The sequence below is a fragment of the Alosa sapidissima genome, chromosome 23 (genome assembly GCF_018492685.1).
Source record: "Alosa sapidissima isolate fAloSap1 chromosome 23, fAloSap1.pri, whole genome shotgun sequence".
Classification (NCBI taxonomy): Eukaryota; Metazoa; Chordata; class Actinopteri; order Clupeiformes; family Clupeidae; genus Alosa; species Alosa sapidissima.
In genome coordinates, this window is record NC_055979.1 from 8025588 (window position 1) to 8039448 (window position 13861).

Consider the following 13861-nt stretch of genomic DNA (forward strand, 5'->3'; position numbering starts at 1 on the left):
AATAACTTGACTTCATATCTGATTTCAACTTTAAGTAACACGTTATATTAACGATTTCTTTCACCAGTGTTTTAAAACAATTTAGAGCTTCACCTATGTGTCAGTTTACTGCAATATTGTCAATGACATGAGTTTCTGAAATCAAAACCTGCATTAGAGCTAGACACAATGCAACCTGTCTGCTGCTCCTCTCATTACGACTGCATCAGGGCTAACAAAGGTGTTTCCTCAAACCAGAACATCGCCCCCTCTCAGACAGTTAGGTAGTGCAATAGCTCTTTTAGCTCAACTCTATATGAACGCGTCTTCTGCGCCTGGCATAGCTCGCGTTGACACAAACACACTTAATCTGTGCCTTTCTCTCTTCCACTCTCCCCCTTGAAACAAGCAGATCAGAGTCGGACCACCAAACATGTTGGCCCTGTCAGACATCTCGTAAAGATTAGCCTCAGTCCCTCCCTCACTGGACTGATGTGGACAGTTGTTGGCAGTGTGTACACACAGTGTTAACAACATGGCAGCATGAAAACTCAGACACACACACACACACACACACATGAAGACTATGCTATTGTCCATTTGCGGTTTCTCCATGTTAGCTGGTGTAACGATATCTTTACATTTAATAGGACAAGTTGGCGAAGGGCCGGTCTGGGGCAGTAGGGAGGAAGACGGGGATGCCTGAAGATGCTGCACCACGCTGGGCTTGGGGATGGACATGTGGGTGGACGGACGGGTTAAAGGGGTGAAAGGGCGTAGGAGGGTTGATTGGTTGGTGGGTGTTTTTTTTGTTTTTTTTCGTTTGTCTGGATGGTGAAGAGATGGTTTCCAGCTGTCTTGGGGTTGACAGGTGCACGTTTAGGAAAGGCTTTTCACAGTGGATCAGAGCAGTTGGTCCCGCTCTGCACCCCAAGGCCTCCAAACAACCACCAAACACACACACACACACACACACACACACACACACACGCACACACACACACACACAGCTCACTTGACGGCCCAAGAGTCCAAACAGAGCCCTCCTTGTTGATGCCACAGACAGAAAGGGAATAAAAAAAATATGGAGGCAGAGCTGTCTGCAGACTATAACATGGAAGTGACATCCCGAGGAGCTTTCAACACTCCACTCTCACGTCTTGGTTTCCCACAAACAAGACTCCAAGTTTCGAATAAAGAAGGCATTGAGACATTGGAGGACATTGCTCATTGTTTTGATAACTATCAAGTTGTACCTTAGTTACAGCAGAAAAGACTACAGTGTTGATATCCATAGTGCATCCAGAGTTACAGTGTTATTCACAGACTTGAATTAAAGCTGACCCTTGCTATCACCCCTAAACATTAAGACAACTTTCATATGATTACTGCTGACTGAGTCATAAAGTTTTAATTCACCATTTGCAGAATGAACACTACATTCATTGGCCTGTGGCTAAAGTCACCTGACCCCATTTCATTTTCTAAAGCAAACATAACCACACCAGAAATGAGGAAAGGAGGTGAATTATCGGCCTCATGAATTATGAGCCCTTTCAGGGCAGGAAAGAGAAAAGAAAAAACCCCAAATTGAAAGACACGGCGTCCCATCAGGAAGCTGTATTGGTTTTGTGCAGGCTCCATACCTTGTTCCCATCAATGCGGCTCCATATTAGCGCCTTACCGTGGTACTGCAAACAGGAGAGTAAATAAAGTCTCAGCTGCTTCCTCCAATCTCTCCTCTGTCTGTGTTACCGCGTCGGGCCTCGTGTTTTCTGTGCAATTGATGACACACGGGCCCAATCGGGCCGAGACGCTTCCATCATCGCGCCGTGACTCCAGTGCCGTGTCAGCTGCCTTCCCGCGCCGTCTTTGAGAAATCGTCCATTTCACACCCCATAAAGTATTTCTTCCTGCAAAAATACATGGATTAAGTCTGCTCTACCCCTGTCCCAAAACGCACAAAATCGGACCGGCGCAACCTGCAGCAAATTCGACCTTTACAAGGCCTGTAAAAAACCACAGCGCGGTGGTACACTTTCAGAAAGGCATTATTTTTATGGAGGATGTCGGGAAATGTAATTGGCTCAAGGAATTGTATTAATGCTTCATTGTACACATATTAAATTGGTTTTACACTTGAAATTCTTATTTGATGTGGCCTATTGAAATAGGTCAATGCTGATATTAGGAAGGCGAGGCAAGTGTGTGGATGTCTTTGCCAGCTCAGTGTTGGCAGTAAAGGACAGTCCAATGCGTTAGTGAAATCCAGTGAGATGTTCCGCACCTCAGTCAAAACCCGCAATATGTCTTTGACAAGGGTGTCTCCTCCAATACAACATTTGTAATCCTGCATACGCAACACCACATACTGCACAAGGACATAATAAAATCTTGCTTCTTCTTTTTTTTTTTTTTTTTTAAAGAGACGAAGGCAGTGAAAAAAGTGCAAACCAGAACAGAGATTTCCATAATCCACTTTGATTCCATTTAGTTCCATAACTTAAGCCTATTAGGGGGCCATGCTGCAGCAAATCAATGTGTTGAGTGAGCAGTCATGAAGCACTTCAAAGCAGCCACAATGGTGACTGACGTGGATTTCAGGCTAGCATGGCTTCCCTCTGTCTGAGGCGCACTATAGGATGTGGCATTGGGTTGGGAGGTAAGCCGTGGTGCACTGACAGCAAAGCCTAATCACTCTAAGCAGCTCCCTCAAGATGACCCTGCGAGGCTGAAAATAAAGAGGGGCTCAATCTTTTACGCCACTGAGAGCTTACTGATTTGTACATGACACCTTTGTAAATGACGGTTTACATGGCTTTAGTGGAAACGAAAATAGCCTTACACTTTCCTTTTCTGGAGGGGAAATTGGTTGTCGTTTTCAGGCGCTGCGCATTCTCTGTATTTAGAGTATTCATGAGAAGGAAATAGATATACAAAAGAGAAGTGTAATCTACAATGTAACATATGGTATATCCCCAATAATTATAGCAAGACTGAATGTCATATAAAATAGCTGAGTAACTGTAATTAAATTACAAATGGCTGGTTTACCAGAAATGAATTGCACCCAGGGCAAGACTAATGGGTCTGGTGAATTTAATTACAGTTCATAAGCATTTGGTGGCTAAAGAACCATTAAAAATTGGGAATCTCGATTCAAACAAATTTTTGACATTTAAATATCATTAATAGCTATAAGGAACTTAATTTAGCTTAGCCTGTGCAACCATGGAAAACCCTTCAAAATTATAATTAAGTGTAATTCCTTCCCTGCTTATGAAAATCTAATCACCTCATTTATGGCGGATGGATAGATTGTTGTCTTTGCCTATGAGCATTTTATCTCTTCATAATGGCATCGCTGCTTGTAAATTAATTCAAGGGCTGCCAGCCACCTTGCCTGACCTTATCAGTTAATGTGAGTGTTGGCGTACACATTTTCTATCAGGGAATAGGTGAGTCAAAAGAGAAAGGATAGATAAATAGAACTGGCTGAGAGGAGCTGAAGAAGAGGAAGGGAAGAAAGACACAGAGGGAGAGAGAGAGAGAGAAGGCGAGAGAGAGAGGGAGGGGGAGAGAGATAGAGAGAGAATGTGCTGGTTTAATGTTGGGTTTGGTGCGAGTGTGTGTGTGTGTTGGGAAGGGGGGTGTGTGCAGAGAAGAGGAGCTCTTGTAAGAAGTGTCATCGAGTCTCGCAGGAGGGCCCCCGGACTGTAAGCGAATCCGCGCATGCAGGCACTCGATTCATCATCCTCCCAGCGAGGGCCAATATCAAGGGTCCCCCTGTTATCAGCACTATTTGTCCCGGTGTCACAACCCTGGAATAAATCTCTCGCCGAGGGTCCTCGTTAAAGGCCCCTCCCCCAGCCATTACTACACAGCGGTTCCCATATGATCACTGGCTCAACCTCGCCGACCTCTCACTTGTTTCTAATTAACCCTTCAACCCTCGCATGTAAGCCCAATTCCCTGCTGGCAATAAAAGCCAAGCCCAAGGCACCACTGGTGTCAGAGACCTGCTTGACAAATTGGGACGGATAATGACAAATTGTTGTGAAAACACTCAGAGATGGGGACACCATTTAGCAATGCTGGTTAAAAAAGGAGTGTGCAGTGACTTATTGGGTTTTAAAGAGATATAATTGATGGCTAATTGTTCGTCATTTTTGTTAGAAAAGAAAAGCAGCTTTTAAGTTCATGACAAGGGTGTGATAAGAGCAACTATATATATAACACAGGAATTGTGCCAAGATAATAGTGAATATAATGAGTATATCTGAAATAGATTGAAGACACACACATAAACATGGACATATAAATCTTAATTTCTAACTACTGTGATGAATGAAATGAAGCAGAGGGTCATCAGTGATATGGATCTAACATAACATTAGGTCCATGGTCAAATGTAAAATTACATTTGGCACAGGTACAATTTTTTTGTTTTTCGTCTCTCATGATTATGAAGCTCTAAAAACAGTGAGCCCTGCTAAATATTGTTCTTCCCCTTCTTTTCCATTGCATTCGACACAAGGAGAGGAGAAGAGGAGAGGACGGCAAGGAAGCCGGCGCGTGCCCCCAATCCCATGGTACAAGGACAGATCAAGAAATCCCTCTAAGTGCCTGTGACAAGTTGTGGAGGTGCGCTAAGCATCTGCCGGGGGATAGCGCGGCGAACGGCAGGAGGAGCAGCGGAGGGGAAAAGACAGGCCCAAATTAATAGAGAAATATGAGTAATAGGCCCATCTCTCCCAGTGGCTCTCTGGGGGGAAAGCTAAATGTATGCATGAACCTGCTGCTGCTGCTGCTGCAGCCTCCTCATGGCCATCCTCCTCCTCTTCCTGCCGACCGCAGAGGAGATGGAATACATGGGGGGGGGAGTTGGGGGGGGGGGGGGGGGGGGGGTCGAAGAAGGCAGGCCACGGCTGTCTGGTGACTGGCTAGAAAACTGCTTGTTAAGTGAGTGTGTGTGTGTGTAGAGAGAGTGGGGGGTGGGGGGTGGAAGTGGCCGTACCTGGTGTTTGTGAGATCAGGAGGCATTTGTAAGAATGATTAAGCAAGAGGTAAACACTGCATGTATTTGTGTGTGTGTGCGTGTAAATGTAGTAGTTACCACTGTATGTGTGTGTGTTTGTGTGTGTGTGTGTCTGGAGGTGTCTGTATGAGTGTGTTTGTGTGCCCTCCACTGGCATATCCCTTGAACGGTAATGTATTGTGTGCGCACCAAAGCCAAGCTTTAAAGCACGCCACAAGAAAAAACAAAAATAACACAAAATCACCTCTAGACACACACACACACACACACACACACACACACACACACACACGCGTCCTTTAAGGTAGACCGCTCGACTCAAGTGACAAAACACAGTCATTAGGATGCGGCGAATGAATAAAGCTGGCTTTACCTCACCCCCCCCCCCACCCCAGAGACAATGCAGGTTTGTACAAAGCACTGAATAATGGGACAGGGTAACATGCATCATCCTTTGTGAGCCATTCTGCTGGGCTGTGAGGCTCGCCCAGAAACAGCAATCCACAGTCATTAGAGGGAGGTAATGGCTTTGATTTCGGCGGCATCGTCTCCGCAGGACTCCAAAGAGGCATCTCTTTAGCGAGGCGCACGGCGCAGCGCCGGGCTGTAAATAAACCACTCAAGCTGTAAATACATAAAAATGATTCTGTTTATTTTAGATGTTGAAATTCCTGTGTATCACTGCGCCGCTGGTTTACCACCACCACCACCACCCCATACACACACACACATACAGTCACACACACACACACACACACACACACACACATGCACGGCTCAGGAGCCCTGGCAACATTGCACCATCTAGTGCCTCTCCTTTGAAGCAGCAAAAAGAGCATAATGCTCTCAATCCTTTCTGTAAGAAGCCAGAAGAGAAAATCCCATTAAGAAGAAAGCAGCATTGCAGTATGGGCCTTTAAAGTTTCACAGCTTTTCTGCAGCGTTTTTCCATGTGTAAACATGATTTTTGAGTAAAGTATTTCAGCTATACATTTGTGTGTTGTATACATATGCTCAGATATATGTGAGCTGAAGAATAAGCCATAGATTTGTTTACTTACACCCTATGCCAGAGAACGGTCCTTACCAAAGAAAAATATGTCTATGTCTGAGTATTTCATCCGGTACTGTGGCAGAATCAAGGAGCATGAACATATTTATATGGGCCGAGGAAGAATTCAGCATTGGAAATAGCAGAAACCATATTTTTGGGCTTAACTCAAATTCAAAGCTTTATTGGAAATGAAGAGGCCTTGATGCCAAAATGGAGAATAGACATCTGTGTCTGGATAACTCAAGTTCAACTTCAATATGAACTGTGGATGCGGCATCCAAGCAAAGCAATATCCCCAAACCCAAATGGAATGTTAAAAACCACTGTGATCTGATGTTCTAACAGGCGAGACAGGGTCTAAGGCTTTCGAAATGTGGCTATACGGAATATCGCTTCTCCATGCGCTGGCGACTCGTGTGCGTCTCCCAATTTACGACGCCGGCGAGCCCGGACAGGCTCCGCTCAGTGCCCCGAGAACGATGCTACTTAGTCACTACAAAGACAATGTATTTCTCTGCGGAGGAGTTCTACCCGCCTGCACTTTTTAATGGCCCTTAATTGAACGCGAGGAGGAGGAGGGGGAGGAGGAAGCAGCACCGGGCGCCCGAGAGAGCCATTCTCATTGGCTGGCGCTGCGCGCGGCTCTCGGCTAGCTTGGCCTGTCAGTGTTAATCAAGTCTCATCTCTTAACACTGGCTGCAGTTATCAATGGGGTGAAGATTAATATTCCGGGCGAAACAGATGATAAATCATTTGTACATAATTAGTGCTCGGCAAGGTTACAGCTGACATGAATTTTTATCTTAATTACGGGGGAAATTTGTTCCATTAATTTAATTTGGCTTGCACGAATGAGTCGACACCTAACAAAGTTAATCTTACACCTGTCAGGGGCTGCCTGCCTGCCTGCGGAATGGCCCTGGCTCGGGCTTGATCTGCCGGCAGTGGGAGAAAATGGCCGCCCCTCGCAGCTGGCATTGGTTTATGAGAGGCACTATAAAAAGGAGGGAGGAAGAACAACGGGGGAGGCTGAATGGGATGATTGTGTAATGCAGAATTCGGGCTTGTCGGGCTGCTGGAGGAGCAAGTGTGTGTGTGTGGGTGTGTGTGTGTGTGTGACTGCGTGCATGCATGTGTATATGTGTGTGTGTGTGTGTGTGTGTGTGTGTGTGTGTGTGTGTGTGTGTGTGTGTGTGTGTGTGTGTGTGAGAGAGAGAGTGAGAAAGAGAGACAGAGAGAGAGGTACACACACATGGGAGCAAAGTGCAGCAAGCACAGCCTTGCAAGTGATCCAAATGTACGTCCTCCTGCATTACGCAGACATAAAAACACAATACAACAACACTCCCTGCTCTCCTCCAAGAGACCGTGTCCACCAGTGAAACCCATTCCTCCTTTCCCACATTCATGCCCCCTCCCCCCCTCCCCTTTTCCATGCACATTCTACATCGCTGGCAGATTCTCCAGCACACCCTATGGGCTGATGGATAGAATGAGACAATCGGTAGGTGAGGGGCAAATGAACTCCGTTGTGTGTGGGAGTCAGTGAGTATGACAGTGTTGTATGCACTCTCTCTCTCTCTCTCTCTCTCTCTCTCTCTCTCTCTGTCTCTCTCTCCCCGTTTTTTCTCCGGTACTGTCGTGATTATTACCGAGAGAGGCAGACACCTCATTCCCCTACTGAGGGGTGCGGCAAGGCACTCGACAAGGCCTCTGTCATGGCTAGGTGCATCACATAATTATCATCACGTGGTGGTGCAGGAGATGGCGGCTGCTGAAGTAGTTCTGGTTCCCTGAATTGTGCAATATGTCTCTCTTTCATCCGCTTTGTTTGTTGTGCATGTCAGAAATGTTTCCAAATCGTCCGTGTCCAAAACAGCATGAAAATACATGGATATATTTTATGATATAGACTACATTATATATCATAACATATTATACATCAAGTTCATAAACAATACCAAAAATAAATAAGTTATAATAAATAATAATTAAGGCTTTAATATAACCCATTACCATGCATTGAAATTAGAACAAACATAAACAGTAATAAGTATTGTTATATATTATTACTGTTAAATTATTGCAGGTTTTTATTTTTTTACAATAATATGTTTTTTAATGCATGCTCTATATAAATAACCCCTACATTGTCAGAACTCTGGATTGATATCGTCAGCTGAGGGCTTATTTCCCATCTCTTGAAAAGAGATATTGATCTTTGATTTGCAGATTCGCCTGTACTGATAGCACCATACCCACTACATGGAAAACTGACTGCAGCACTGCTCTGTAAACCAAACGACTCATCACGAGGGAGGAGATGAGAGGAATTAGGGGAGTAAATTGGAGATGATATTAAGGTGCAATAATTACCTGACTAAAGGCTGTTGGAAATAAAAAAAAAAAAAACGAGGGAGAGAGAAGCGAGATAGAGAGAGGGAAAAAACAGAAAGCCCCTAATCAAATTCAAGTGCGGCTCCTCAGTCATTCAAACTGGCAACTCTATTACCTGCCGTGATTCATAGTCCATTATGGGCTCCTCCATTTTAATAGAATGTCTGTCTGCTGTAATACAGACGCATCAGGCCAAGAGAGTATTTGTCACGTGAACGGTTCCACCTGGAGACCAGCTTAACCTCGTCGGTCCGGACAGACAGACTCGGCGCAGAGCGGCGGGCTAATAGTTTAGTCCAGACAGGAAGGCTGCCCGAGAGAGACCGACATGCAGGCTTCAGTAATCACTTTCATAGGAGTGATGGTGATGAGGATGTCAGTGATTATGCTGATCAGGATAATGGTGAAGGTAGCAAATTGATGGAGATAATTCTGATTCTGATGAAGGGACTAAATGTAGAAAAATGTGTCAGTTTCAGGAATAGTGGCATTATATTTTTTTGTGTCACTTTTTTTGCCACTGTCTAAATATGCCTCTAACATTTTTGTTCTGTTTTTTGTGGAGATCATGTATATGAGCACTGAAGTGTGAACTGACCTGAAATGATACCCTTTTGATGTCATCAGTGATGCAGACATTTGCTCAGAGAGATCAGATAAACCTGAACCGGAGTGCTGATCCATTCTAGTGATTCAGATGATGCTGCTCCTGTGACAACAAAGACAAAAACGATGATCACTAAACAAGATCACTGACCATTTTACCTACATGACCTATAAGGACTATGTCTGAAATCTATGGAAAATGTTATATTAAATTAGAACATTGTTTAGAGGAGAAAAAGTATGTATGTCATTTGGTATGCCATTTGGAGGGTTAATCAGTGTTTAAAGCTCAAACCTTATATGAGATGATTAGAGATCACATTTGGATGGTTAATGAGTTAATCAGTGTTTAAAGCTCAAACCTTATAAGAGATGACAAGAGATTGGATTTTCTTTTGTGTGTTGTTATTATTATTTATTTTTTTGTAAATGTCTCCGTTTTTAACAGATGTACATATGTGAATCTTGCATGTATCAATGTCCCACATGTATGCTAACATATTCTATGCTGACGTTTGACATGAATTAATCCATTTGCTTCTGATTTTCTCCTTTTCCCTCTTTCTATCTCTCTACCCAGTCAGTCACAATCGCGTGGGTCCTCCTTCTGACCTGGGTCCTGTTCAAGTTTCTTCCTGTTAAATGGACTTTCTTCCTTGACACCATCACCTTAGTGTTTGCCTTATTGAGGGCTACAGTAGCTCTGTAAAGTGGCTTGACACAATTTCAATTGTGATTGGTGTTATAAATAGATAGAATAAATGGACTTGAATCGATCTCAAAGTCAATTGCTATTTACCATACCTCTGTCACTGAGCGCTGTGTGAAATAGACACTTGGTGTGAGTGACATGCAGATGGTTTTGCATGGACATAAGAGACCCCTTGTGGTGAACTGACAAAGAGAAGGGACAGCTGAGCTCGGACAGACCCTACATTCTCAAACAAAGACTGACCCCTGCTGGTCAAAAGACTGTTTACGTTTTCACCTGAAACTGAGATTAGTGGGTAAAATCCATTCAAAGACTGAAGTCAGAGAAAATAACAATCTTGAACCTTCAAGTCATCTGACATCATAGAACGTTGCTCAACTGTGGGTGGCTAAACTATTAACACTGTAATACAATACAACTGTACAAGTATGTGCAGTGCATCGTATAAAATAACTTTTAAAAAAGCGGTGGATGAATGCCACTTACAGGCTTGGGAGATGGCATGGACTTCTTTCTTCTTACTTTCCATTTGATTGTTTTTAAGTTACCAAATCTTGAATAGCAAAGACAAAAATGCAGATTTGGAGACAACAGGAGACAATTTCAGAGAATATTGAATATTCCCACGACAATTCTGGAGCAAAAAAATAAAAACCTTCAGTGACACTATTACTAATTCTCAACAGTTCAGGGCTGTTGCAAAACAGTCAAACTGGCCCAAGGATTGATTTCTCTCTCCAAAGAACAGCTTCATTGTTCTCCCCCATCACAAGGCTCTCCCCTCTCACCCCCTCCAGCCTGGCGACTACCAGGCGGCCATTTTGTTTGCTCTGATTGTGGAGGTGGCAGATGCAGCCTGGGGGCCGGGCCAGACGGAGGAAGTGTTGCTATCCCCATCCCTGGTGCCCGGGCTACTCATTAGGCTGCCAGTCTGTTGTGCAGACAGGGGCACAGATGGTAGCGAAGTGGCACTGCCCCCTGAATAGACGTCGGCCACTCGCTGGCAGCCAGGTGTGAAGTTGTTTATAGCTGACCATAAGCCCGGACCTGGGGAGGGCTAGGAAGGCTAGTTCCAGGGACTCTCTGCAGCACTGAGAGGGTCGGGTTACAAATAAGCAAACGGGCTTGGGCAATTAGTGAGACATTAATTAGTCATTACTGGGACTGCAGTGGACTTTTGTTGGCGAGGTGTTGCCAATGCGGGTGGTGAGAAAATGGAAGTTTCCGAGGTAGTGATTATATGCTTGAATCACTCCATTACAATGGCTGGATTTTGAGGTAGATGTCCTCTATATTAGTCATCAATACCAAAACAGGTACAGTATTTGACGTCTTAGTTTTAAAGGTTGATATGCTTGTAAGAGCTGTCACTGTGGAACATTAAAACACTTCAATGGCCTGTTTTGTCTATGGAGCGTAACTAAAATTGAGAACTGTCTTCTGCAGTCATCTTCCTTTAAAATCATATGAAACATTGGCACAGACTTAATTCCATAGACATTCTTTATGTAAATGAAAGCAAATGGAAAGCCCTTGGCTAAAACGACAGAAAGCTAATGTGCAATATGCCGTGGCATGTATGGGACGCTGCCATAATCAAAGACAGCTGAGCAGCAGTTCAACAGCTGGGTGGCACCTCAGTCACAGCTTGACAACAGTCTGCTTTTAGACAACACGCCAAAACATCACACTCACACACACACACACACACACACACACACACACACACACACACACACACACACACACACACACACACGCATACTAACAGCATTGCCACGGAACCTCTGCAGCAATCAAGTCCCCCTGAAATATCTGCACCTTAGTCTGTGCCAACAGCCTGACACCTGGTCGGTCGAAACACGACGTGCTGCTGCTGCTGCTCTGGATCGCCGGGGTTTGCCAGAACATGTCTGAGATGCCAACAGCGCGCGTTCTGTTCGAGTCATACGGCTCCCACCAGGTGTTCCCTCAATGTGTTTAATGTGGCCGTGACAAGAGCACAAGGCACTGACGAGTTGAGCATTTGGAAAGAGAGGGTGTCGGTGCAGACATCGGTTATCTTGTGGAGAATGTCTGCTGGTCTAGACCTCCACTGAAAGTCATTTGCTTGGAGTCCATTGTTTAATATGTGAATGTACTGTAAAGCCAAAACCACAAACACTATCAACTATGCACAGCACAGACAACTAACCCTACAACTATATTTATAGATATGCTTGGGTACAAGAAATCTAAATCAAAATACGGAAAATAAGGGAAGTATGCATATTATTTTTTGTGTGAGAGCTGCAATAAGCTTACAAAAGCATTGTAAACAATGAGAAAAATCCCTAAAGCTCGTAAAAACACAGGACCCAGTATAGCCCTGAACTTCAGCACACAAGTGCCATGCCAGGAGTTTGTCAGTGTGAACCCTGTGAGGCATTTACAGCCATTTGAACCCAAACGTGACCCAGGTCACACACTGCCCTCGGTACACAGCCAGTGCTGTCTTGTCGGGGTAACAGGTGCCCTGGTAACACAGTAGAGCAGTACTGTGCACCTAGCAGCACCACTCCTCCACCACCACCACCTCTACCACCCACCATTCCCTTCCTTCTCTCTCTCTCTCTCTCTCTCTCTAGGTCTCTGAGCTCTGAAGGCAGCTGGGGTGGTAGCCTCAAGCCCAGATGTCTCTGTGAGGTATTAGTAGTGGGTCATGCTCTGGAATTCACTGCAAATCTCCCCCATCCTTCACTGCCACGGTGGCTTGTAGACCCCCCAAGAGTCTGGCACAACAGGAACACACACACACACACACACACACACATGCAGGGACAAACACACACACACAAGTGCAAACACATGCACCTCACTTGACATGCATCTTTATAATGTGGATATGTACAGTATACAACTGGACTAGAACTAAATATTTACGGGTTTTGGTATAAGGACATGTGTTTGTGTTTATGTACTCATGTACTTATGTCTCATTATGTAATAGAAAAAGTGCAATATGTGTACATACTGTATGTTATTTGTGTTGCTCTGAGAAGGAAAGAGAGAGAGTAAGAGTGTGTGAGTGTGTGTGTGTGTGTGTGTGTGTATGTAGGCTATGCCAGGTCGGTTCTACTATATACATATTTATGCTTTAATATTAAATTTAGATTTTTTTAGATTTTGCTTGCAGTTCACTTTTGTCTTCATCACTTTCCTTTTAGATTAAGCTTTAGGTCATACATTATTTCACTTTTATTGCTCTTTTATGTCCGTTATATTTTATGTTTTATGCTGGTCTTTTCTATCCCTATCAATTTAATATTGTTTCTTTAAATTGAGAATGAGATTCTCCTCAACTGGGAAACACTTTGGTTGACTACCGTTTTTAAATGTGCTATATTACATGTGATTTGATTTGACAAAACTGTGCAAAGACAGACTTAAAACTTGCTTCTGGCTTCCCCAAGCATTTGAATTTCAAAACATAGTCTTCTGTTGTTATCATTTGTGCTTTCAGGCTATTGCATGGTTAAATCAATAAATTCCATTAAACCTTCCAGAACCAATTTTAATGACCTAGCATTAAGCCCAAATCTATTCCTATTTTATAATATGACCGTGATGCACAAACACATTGAAAAGATATTTTGAACAAAGGTCTAGTCAAAACATCACTACTGCATAATTTGCCACCCACAGGATGGAAAAATACAGAATTTCACACATGGAGGACATTGTTTTAAAAAGATCCCCCCATTGTATGCCACTGAGGACTGGTTTCCTGTTCATGGATTGATCCTGGGCAAAAATATTTTTTCAATGGAGATCTCCACTGAATTTCTCTATTAGTCCAAGACTAGGCCTAATCCATATACGGGAAACTGGCCCTCTATGTTCCTGCTACCTACTCTTTCAGTGAAGACAGCTCCCCTGGTGTCTGCAAACCTTCGAGGAGGAGAACCCGGCTCTTACAGTATACTAACCACACATCATCGAGGCAGATTGAATGATGTAAATCTAAACTCCTCTTGCTTCCTGTGCGGCTCTCTGAAGCCAGGCACACTCATCTGGGAGGTCACTGGGGTCAAGG

At 44.0% G+C, this 13861-nt stretch overlaps 1 long non-coding RNA gene across 1 annotated transcript in view; it reads right to left on the minus strand.

The window, feature by feature from the left end:
* Positions 1-1523: 1523 nt before the first annotated feature.
* LOC121698721 overlaps positions 1524-13861 on the minus strand; it is a 37457-nt gene continuing 25119 nt past the window's right edge. The window contains exons 5-6 of the long non-coding RNA XR_006026843.1: positions 9067-9177; positions 1524-1892 (exon numbers count right to left, since the gene is read on the minus strand). This is a non-coding gene — a long non-coding RNA (uncharacterized LOC121698721). The remainder of the gene's footprint in view (positions 1893-9066; positions 9178-13861) is intronic.